This window comes from Petaurus breviceps, unplaced genomic scaffold, assembly GCF_028583685.1.
Source record: "Petaurus breviceps papuanus isolate PSGF00001 unplaced genomic scaffold, PetGlider_PUasm1.0 38, whole genome shotgun sequence".
NCBI lineage: Eukaryota > Metazoa > Chordata > Mammalia > Diprotodontia > Petauridae > Petaurus > Petaurus breviceps.
In genome coordinates this window covers 31,186,687-31,196,431 of record NW_027186304.1, presented here as the reverse complement: position 1 = coordinate 31,196,431, position 9,745 = coordinate 31,186,687, and the positions used below count along the sequence as shown (strand labels likewise).

At 37.1% G+C, this 9,745-nt stretch overlaps 1 protein-coding gene across 2 annotated transcripts in view; it reads right to left on the bottom strand.

Annotated features, from left to right (window-relative positions):
- LPIN2 (lipin 2) overlaps positions 1 to 9,745 on the bottom strand; it is a 103,930-nt gene that overhangs the window by 92,929 nt on the left and 1,256 nt on the right. The window lies entirely within an intron of this gene.

The window sequence follows — 9,745 nt, the reverse complement described above, 5'->3', positions numbered from 1 at the left end:
GTCCTTTCCAGCTCTAAAATCCAATTATTTCATAAGTTATGATATATACATATATATGCACACATATGCTTGTCATATTCAATCTAAAAAGAGGAACACCCCCCCCCCCAACGTAGTTATAGACTTATCCCCACTTATTCTAATGGGGAGGGAGGAAATAAGCATTTTTATAGCACCTACTTTCTAGGCACTGTGCTAATGAGCACTTTACAATTATTATCTCTCTTGATCCTCACAATACTCTGTGAGGTAGGTGCTATCATTATGACCCCTACTTTACAGTTGAGGAAACTGAAGCACAGTGAGGTCAAGTTACTTGCCCAAAGCCACAGAGCCACTAGGTGTCTGAGGCCAAATTTGAACTCAGGTGTTCCTGACTCTAGCCTCAGCTTTCTATCTACTGACCCACTTATTGTTGCTTAATTTTTTTGTGGGGGGAAAGGAGGAGGAAATGCCTCTTTTAGAAATACCTTTATGGGGGCAGTTAGGGGGCGTAGTGAATAGAGCACCAGCCCTGGAGTCAGGAGGACCTGAGTTCAAATCCGGCCTCAGACACTTTACACACACACACACACACACACACACACACACACACACACACACACACACAAAACTAGCCCTGTGATCTTGGGCAAGTCACTTAATCCCAATTGCCCTCCAAAAACAAAAGTACCTTTATAGCAAGTTTATTAGTAATGCAAGAAAAATCAGTCTCATTATTTTATAATCACAACTAAATGGTGTTGCTCAATATGATCACTGATCTTATTAACCAGACTGGACTTGCCTGATTTCCATAAAGACCTTATTAGAAAAACTCTTAGTTTTCTTGTATATATTCAACCTCAGAAGAATAGCTCACCTTACAAATGCTTTTTGGTAATTTCCAAAAATCAAACCACCCCAGAGAACAATTTGCTGCCACTGATCACGCTGAAAATTATATCCCACAGGCTCTAAAGGCAATTACCGAAAAGAAATTCTGAATGTTTTGAGTAGCATCAGCATCATTGAACAACAAAGAGCAGAGCCTCCTAAGGAGACCAAATTGAAGATTACAAGACTTATTTGGATGTGTTGGTTAGTTATTTTTTACTTTATAGTCACACCCTGTATATACACATTTTCTTCATTTTTATATTTCTCTATTCCTTTCCAAAAGGAAGACTTAAAAATAAGTAAGTTTTCTGGGTCAGCAGTTTATTTAACAATAAAGAACTGCATTTATCATCTTCTTAGTGATTTTTTTTTAATCATCAAAAATTCCAAATGCCTACGGGATAAAGCAGGAGAGAAGAAATACTTACCTAGTCTGTCATATCTCAGGATACATGACTTACATACAGCAAAGGTCTTTTTACAAGACCTTGTCAGTGAAACAGTTTTCTAAATTCTCCCGGGAACTTTTTATTCCATGGCAGATAATTTTAAACTTCTGTACAACAGTGATCTGCATATTCATTTCACTGGTCATAAACATCATTTAGCAGATTTTGCACTCTACTAAATGTAGCTAAAAAACAAGAACCAAAGCAATAGTGTGCAAACACAGGGCATCATCCAGATGCAGATGAGTGTGCTCATACCCGGTTAGCATTCCTTCAGGTTATCAAAACTGTCCCCAAAGACTGATGAAATCCTGACCTCTGCAGCCTTGTCTGACAACCCTCACAGAATCTTCCATCCAGAAACTTGAAGGCAGGGAAGGAATGAGCAAATATAGTCCAATTTAAAACAACCCACGACAATGCAAAAAGGACAACATATAACCTAAAGAGTGTTAAGCAAGATTTTCATAAAGATCTTAGCAGGAAACCTCTCAGTTTTCTTGTATACACTCAACCTGATAAGAACAGCTCACCTTACACACCAAGGTCAGCATATTTCTGTCCTCAGGAAGATGGCACCCACATCCAAGTACCCTAATTCAATAATGAAGCATGCTGAAACAAGCCGCATGTAAATTTTCAGCTAACTTCACTCTTCACTGGAGTTGCTGTCATTGGCTGGTTATTTCAATTAAACAGAGTCATTTGGTAATCAGGCCAAGGTCATGGGTTCAAATTCCCACAAAGGGCAGTTTCACATCAGCTGACCATATTTCTTAACTCCAATCACTCCTCTTATAAATGGCTGTAGCTGCCCCTAAGGGGGAGTGAATATGTGAATGGAGAAAAGATAAATCTATCACCTTTCTGGAACAAAGTTACAATTGCCTGGTCTAATCTGGAAAAGGAAATGCAAACCACCCCAGAATCTTTGCCAAGAAAATTCCAAATGGGGTCACAAAGAGTCAGATACAAGTAAAATTGCCCTGCTTCCCCCCCCTCCAAAAAGCAAAAAAAAAAAAATATAGCAGAATGAAGAATTTGTATTTTATCTCAAGAGGCAATAGAGAGTTGTTTGAAGGTTCTTGAGTAGGAAAGTCATGTGGCCAATTGTGCTTCAGGAAGATTATTTTGTGTGGAGGATGTTATGAGGCAAGATCAGAAACTGGGGATCCAATTAGGTGACTGTTGCAATAGTCCAGGCAAGAAGTCACAATCTGAACTAGGGCCATAGCCATGTAAATGGAAAGAAGATGAATTTGACACTCAACGTGACTTGGCAACTAACTGGATATGGGGACTGAGGAAGGAGGAAGAGTCAAAAACAACTCTGAGGATGAAGACCCGCATGACTGGAAAGCCGACAGAACCTTCAACAAGAAAAGGGAAATTTAGAGATCAAAAGTTTGGTGTGAAGACAATGAGTTCTAGCTTCAGTATGTTCGATTTGAGATGCCTATGAGAAATCCAGTTCAACATATCTAATAGGTAGTTGCTACTGCAGGAACAGAGTTTAGGAAAGAAAATAGGTCTGAACGCACACATCTGAGAGCTAACTGTATACTTCAACTAAAAGACACTCGAAAAAAACAACATACCAAAATAATACAACTAAAGTTGTACCAATTCAGAGTGAACCAAAAGAGAGGCCTTCAGGGAGCCTAATTATTGTATCTCATCAAAGGAAAAAATGGCAAAAAGCCTACATAGTTCATGGAGTCCAATTATTTAGAACCAAATGCCTGTCCTCTCAAAATAAAGTCTCTAGTTATTTTAGAGTTAATTATTACCTTTTTCTTCCTCAAAACCTCCTTTACTTTTCTCTTTTTTCCCCACACAATTTATATGGTCCTTGAAAGAAATATTTTCCCCCTAGTTTCAAGTTTTTGTCCATTTTTCCAGGTCATATTTAAAGTGTCTATGATGTTCTACAAAAAACACTTTGCCTCTATTTCTTTCTAAATACAACATTCAGATCAAGAACTTTCCCTGTCTTCCCTCTTCGTACCCTTTATCATCTCTTATTGTCAAACTACTAACCAATCTAGAAAAATTTGGAGAGGGCATAGGCTTGGTGGGTATGTCCTCAAAATTCACTTCTACTAGGCATTTTCCAAAGTACAAAAGAACCTTCGAAGTTTAACATCTGATTAGTACAGTCTGCTTTTTCTGTTGGACCATTTAACCCATTCCCACTGTGGTGTTATAATTTGTCTTTTCAAAAGTCTTTTTTCATTGTGGTGTTATAATTTATCTTTTCAAAAGTCAACATTTATCAAAGTGCCTGGAGAGTATGTGTGTGGTAGACACTGAAGGGTTGGGAAAACTAGATAGTGAAATAAAGAAAAGAAAAAAATAGTAAAATATGATTCTTGACTCAGTTTACCTAATTGGGAAGGCAAAATACTCATTCATACAATAAATATTTATCAAGTGTAAGTCACTCATACTTCAAAACAAATATAAAGCATCAAACCAAGAACAAAATTATATGACAAACTGAATATACAACTGCTGAAAGTCTACAGGATAAAGGAATAAAAATAATGGAAATAAAGTAAATTAGTAAAAAAAAAAATCGGTCCCAAAGGAGATAATTAATGCTGATTATTTGGAGATGGGAAGAGGAGGAACCCTTTGGGAGAAATGAGAAGAGTGAAAAAGGAGAGGAAGAAATTTGAGAAAGCAAATAAAAATGAAGTAAGCAAAGAAATTGGTCTAGTTGGAGCACAGTAACTGCAGGTATGGTTAGATAGGTACAGGCAGTAAGAGCGGTTGAATTTTGGCACTTGGTGACAGGCAATAATTATGATCTTCAAGTTTTTGTCAGGGAAGTGAATAAAAATTTTTTGAAAGCTTATGCAACACAATCCAAATGCGCTAAGTATATTTTACTTACATACTATAACAACGCATTACAGTTCTCAATAACTTTATAATATTAATTATAGCAATAAATGACTTTTTAAACACCTCCAGTCTAGCTGCCAAGTATAGGATGTGCTAAGAAACAAATGTACAAACTACCTAAATATACAAATACGGAGTATGATTTTTTTAAGAACGTAAATTACTTTCCTTTAAAGTAGAGAGGATACTGCAGTTAAATTTTACAGAGATGTTGAAAATGAAATGATTGGGAAAAAATCTGGAAACTAATAAGATGCTGCAGTTATAAATACTAGAGAATATTTCTAGACTTCACAAAATCAAGTACTATAAATCAAAACCTTTAAAAGTGGCATTTTCCTCCCACTTTTGAGCTATCTATCCTCTTTTTCCTCAATATATCACAGATGCTGTAGTCTCTGAAATTACATGAGACCTATATATTCTGAAGTATTTTCAAAGGTATCCCCAATAACCATGCACAGTGTCAGTTCTCCTGCCCTTATTCTCACTGTACTGGATCTAAAAATAAAAGGCAGGAAAGACATTGATGATGTAACCAGTCTGTCAGGCAGCTGCACAGTTAATTCTATTCAGTAGCTTTCTGGCTTTTTCCCTTTTCACAACAACAGTGTGAATATAAAACAAAGGCAACACCTCTAATTCTTTTTTTTTTTTAAGCTTTAAAAGTTTGGCCAGTGAATGCCACTTAGGAAAAAAATGAATATTTCACTTTCCTCATACATGAAATCCCATTAAGGATTTCAATTTTAATTCAACAAGCATTTATTAAGCATGTAATGCAAGATACTGTGTCAGGTACCAGGGATGAAAAGACAAAAGAACAAAATGAAGCACAACAAAAATCCCAACCCAACTCAACCTTGAATAGTCTCTATCCTAAAAGAGATTACATTTTACTGGGGAAGGAGGGGAAGGGCAGACAGCATCAGTACATACATAAGTAAATACAAAGTAATGTCAAAAGGAAGTGGGCACTAACAGTTTCAGGGTGGAAAATGAGAAGTTTCATGTACGAAGTTGTATCAAGATATACTCTGAAGAAAGCTAGGGTATCTAAGAGGGTCCATGTAAGACAGAAGTGCATTATGGACATCGCAGGTCTGCAATGCTGTGCACTGGAAAAAGCTAGTAGTCCACTGAGAATGGAAAAGGGTGTAAGAAGGGGGCAAAGAGAGAAAAGACAGGACAGGGTACAAGAATATAATGGAATGATACTGGGCTGTAAGATACAAATAAACATGAAGATGGAGAAACATGGAAAGATCTGAACGAATGCAGAGTGAAGTGATCAGAGCCAGGGGAACAATATACATGATGACCACAACAATGCAAATGTGAAGAATAATAAAACTTTGTATTGTCAAACTCTGAAGGACATGCTTGGCTCCAAATTAGAGCTATGAGAAGACCTCTTTCCTCTTCCCTTCCCTTCCTCTGCAGAGATGAAGCATCAGAGAGGTACAATATTTTATATAACATCAGGGCTGGTTGTTTTTGTTTTTAATATATATTGATTGGTTTTGCTCACTATTTTTTCTTCTTCCTCTTTTCCTGTTTTAGATTCTTTGTTATAAGAGATATCTCTTTCAAAGGGGAAGAAGGGGGATGTATCTAGGCCACGTAAAACAAAAACTATCAATACAAAATCTATTAAAAATAAGACTGAAAAGGTAGCAACTTGTATTTGAGCAATATTACTTCTTAATTATATTTTAGTCCTTTTCCTCTCCCCTTATAGATTGGGGGAAATGAAACAAAAATCACAGAATTTTGTAACTGAAAAGGACCTTGGAAGATCACCTAGTTCAAATCCCCTCATTTCACAGGTGAAAAAACTCAAGCTCCAAGCCATTAAATGGATTGCCAAGATGTCACAGCTAGTCACTAGCAGAATAAATGAGTGAAATACTGTTCATCCCGAAGCCTTCTCTTTTCGATAGAGTGCAAAGAAAAAACCACAAAGCCAACACAGAATCAAGACCACCGAATTTGGGCAACCTTCTTCTCAATGTTTTAATCAAAAATAGTCATGATTATATCATTTTCTGCCCAGAGGAAACCATGTTTACTCATTAAAGAGTTGATTACTTCATAAACAGGCAGACTTTAAGGCTTAGCTGTGCAGTAAAAGAACTTAGTAAGTGAAGAATATGCATAATCATAAAACCAAAATAAGGGTACAAAGCCACTAAATAGCTATAACCAGGGCAACTACACAAACTTGTGTACACACACATAAAGGAAGGCAAAAGGAAGCACTCCTTTTTAACCAAGTACCAAACACATAAAAAAAATTTAAATACATCAGGAAGGATTTAGGTCAGCCTTTACAATAGAATGTAAGCACCAATTTGGGGGTATGGGAATGACTGTTTTATTAATGTCTTTGTATTATCCTAAACTTCTAGTAGGAAGTTACTAAATGTTTGTTGATCAACAAAACCTTCCTAATGCTCAGAGATTTTTAAGCAGTGAGATAATTTATCAACCAAGGCTGAGGAATCTTGAACACACACACCCACCTATCTTGAACAGTTCAGGCAAAGTTTCCCTGGAAGCAGCAGAATTGTATGGATTCTAGAAATCTCTTTCAGTTCAGTGATTATTATGCTGCTCTTTGGAAATATTCATATAAAGAAATGTATCAGAAAAGGTAGATGTTGAAGTAACCTAAAACTAAAACACTTGAGAAAAATTTTATTATAGAGTAATTCACAATGCATTTGGTTATAATCTCAGTTTTATCTTTTTAATTAGAGGAATCCAGATTACTGGGATGTGATACTGCCCTGAGCATTCCAAAGTTCATCACTTCAGGAAACTGGAGTGCATTCATCCAGGAAAAGTTACAGAACAATTTGCTTTCCTTGAATAACTCTTAAAATTATCTTACCTCCTGGACTTTCAGAGAAACTTATATAAGTCTATAAGGAACCAAGTTGATCTTCCATTTTCCTTTTAATAGTGGCCTAACTTAAAAAGGACCATTTTCAAATGTTCCTATTTCCAACACTATAAGATTTAAATTAAGTTTGTGCTGTTCTAATATTAAAACAAAATCTACCCATTTAAACTTTCCTGTTCTTTACTCTTTTTGGTTACTTTACGTCAGAAGATTCAGTTTTCCACCCTAAAGTCCACTGATCATCGGTGCCAGAAGAAGGGACAAGCAATGCTAGATATTTCAGAAGTCAATTAACTTATCTTTAGAATAAGCTTTTCCCACTTCATTTGAATATACTCTGGAAAAATCACACTTCAAACAAAATAATGAAGCTACCTAAATGCCTTGAGGGCATGGACCAAATCAACCTTCTTTCTTATTTCCCATAAAATGACCCACAGATATTTGCTGAATGACCTGACTGAAAATCTGAGTTATCCATATTTACAATTGTGTTTCTGGTTAAATACTCTTCCTTGCTCTAATGTCATAGATTAAAGCATTAATTCTTGGATTATATCTTGTTTTCTTATCAATAAAGGGAAAAATCAGTGCCATACAGGTGCCAGAGAACTCATAAACATTATGTACCACTAAATAATGTGAAAATTGCTTATTTTAAAATTTAGATTTGACTGGATTTCGAGTGAACTGTTTATAAATAGTCATAATGCTGCTTTTCCAATAACCCCAATGAACTGGCTCCTTCCCAGCAGGGATCTGGTTTGACAAGAGAAGAGAATATTCTGTATGCCCAGCACCAAGTCTAGTGTCTTGCATATGGTAGGTACTTAATTTGTTCAATTGTATTATATGCAGCATTCTGTAATAGAAAAGATACTGTGGTTTTGAAGTGGCTGTGTGATCTTGAGTAAGTGATTAAACCTCTATAGGCCTCAGTTTCCTCATTTTTAGAAAGAAGGGATTTTACTAGAAGGCCTCTAAGGTTCTTTTCAGCTCTAAATCCATGATCCCATGATCTTGTGAATAATGTTGCTGAGCTATCATACTAATTATAGTGGCCTAAATTCTGAGAGCAGAGGGTCATGTATTATTGAAGTGAGTACTAGAACAGAGCTGGCTGCTGGTAAAATTTCAAAAAAAATTTTTTTGGCACCCTCTCATCTCCCAGGACCCTCATATTGTCCAAACATCGATCATCAAAGTGTAGGGCTGGACAAATACTTCGAGATTCTTCTAGCTCAATGGTCTAATTTAACACAGGAAGGAAATGGTGGTAAAACAAACAAACAAAACCAACAAATAAATTTGAGCAAGGTCACACAATTAGCTCAGAGCTAAAATTAAGGTGTCCAGATTGAATGACCTGAGAGACTAAGGGATCATTTGCATTTTTAGATTTAAAGTTGCCTATTACCCAAATGAAACTCAAATTGATGTAAGGAATTGGGGGAAGAAGAGATATTTGTGGGAAGGAGCTCTTTCTCAATAATACCCTTTGCATCTCCACATACAGATGATAGCCTAATCCAAGGACCCTCCCTGAAGTAAAATGGCTTTTATTTTATATACAATCTTTGGTTATCTTGCCACCTCCAGTAACTTTAGGTTCTATCCTCAGTTCATGTCAGGCTGTGGCTATTAGGTTAAGGTGGTGGTGGGCGTGGTGGGGGTGGGGTGCTGCAGACCAACAGAGAAATGGAACTTAGAAGTGACCTTTAAAATGAAGATACATTCACACCTGGCCCTGGATGACACTCTCCGTAGTATAAACTACATTGTTATTTGTTTGCAATAATATGGACATAAATTTCATTGAAATCTTACTCAGATGCTCCTTCCTGTATCCTACTTGATCCTGGGCTGCAAAAGGTCCTACCAAGCTAGAAAACTATGTTTTATCCCAACGGTGTGTCTGTTGTCCTTGGACTTGTCTGGCTAGGGGTTCACAACTAAGAGTTTTGGGTACTCGATTTTTTTTTTTAATCCACAATAAATCATTCAGTCATTTAGGGAGGCTGGAATGGTTGGGATTGGTGGAGGGAGTAAGTATACACATGAATGAAATCACAGACCTTTAAGCAGAGAAGTTGAAAATCCACAAGGAGGCTGAACCCATTCAGAGGCCAACAGTCCTTCAATAGCTCCTTTCTGGGAAGAGGGAGGAGGGGTTTATAAAATAAATGAACACGTCTTCGCTAAGTGGCATTAGGAGAGTGGTAACAAAAGGAAAAATTTGAGGCAGTTTGGACAATGTTTAGGGGTGACCTGCCTCTCCACTTTCTTCCTTCCCTTATGAAACCAGATAGATATCTAAAATAACTTAAGTTTTTCCACAGGAGGCAGAGGTTCTGGGAGTGGGAAGGAGTGGTTTGTAACTGAGACCTGTTGGGTAACTGATTACTTTTAATCCCCCAACTGCCACCTTCCCCCTCCTTCCCCTCACCTCCCCAAGGTTAAAATAGGGAGGGGGTGGTAGAATGAACAGAAACTATTGTGAGGAGACCCCAGCAGCACAGAGAAGCAAATGGGCACTGGAAGACGTAACTTCTTGTACTAGCGCTTCAATTGCCATCACATGCCCGTACCCTCGCTGGGC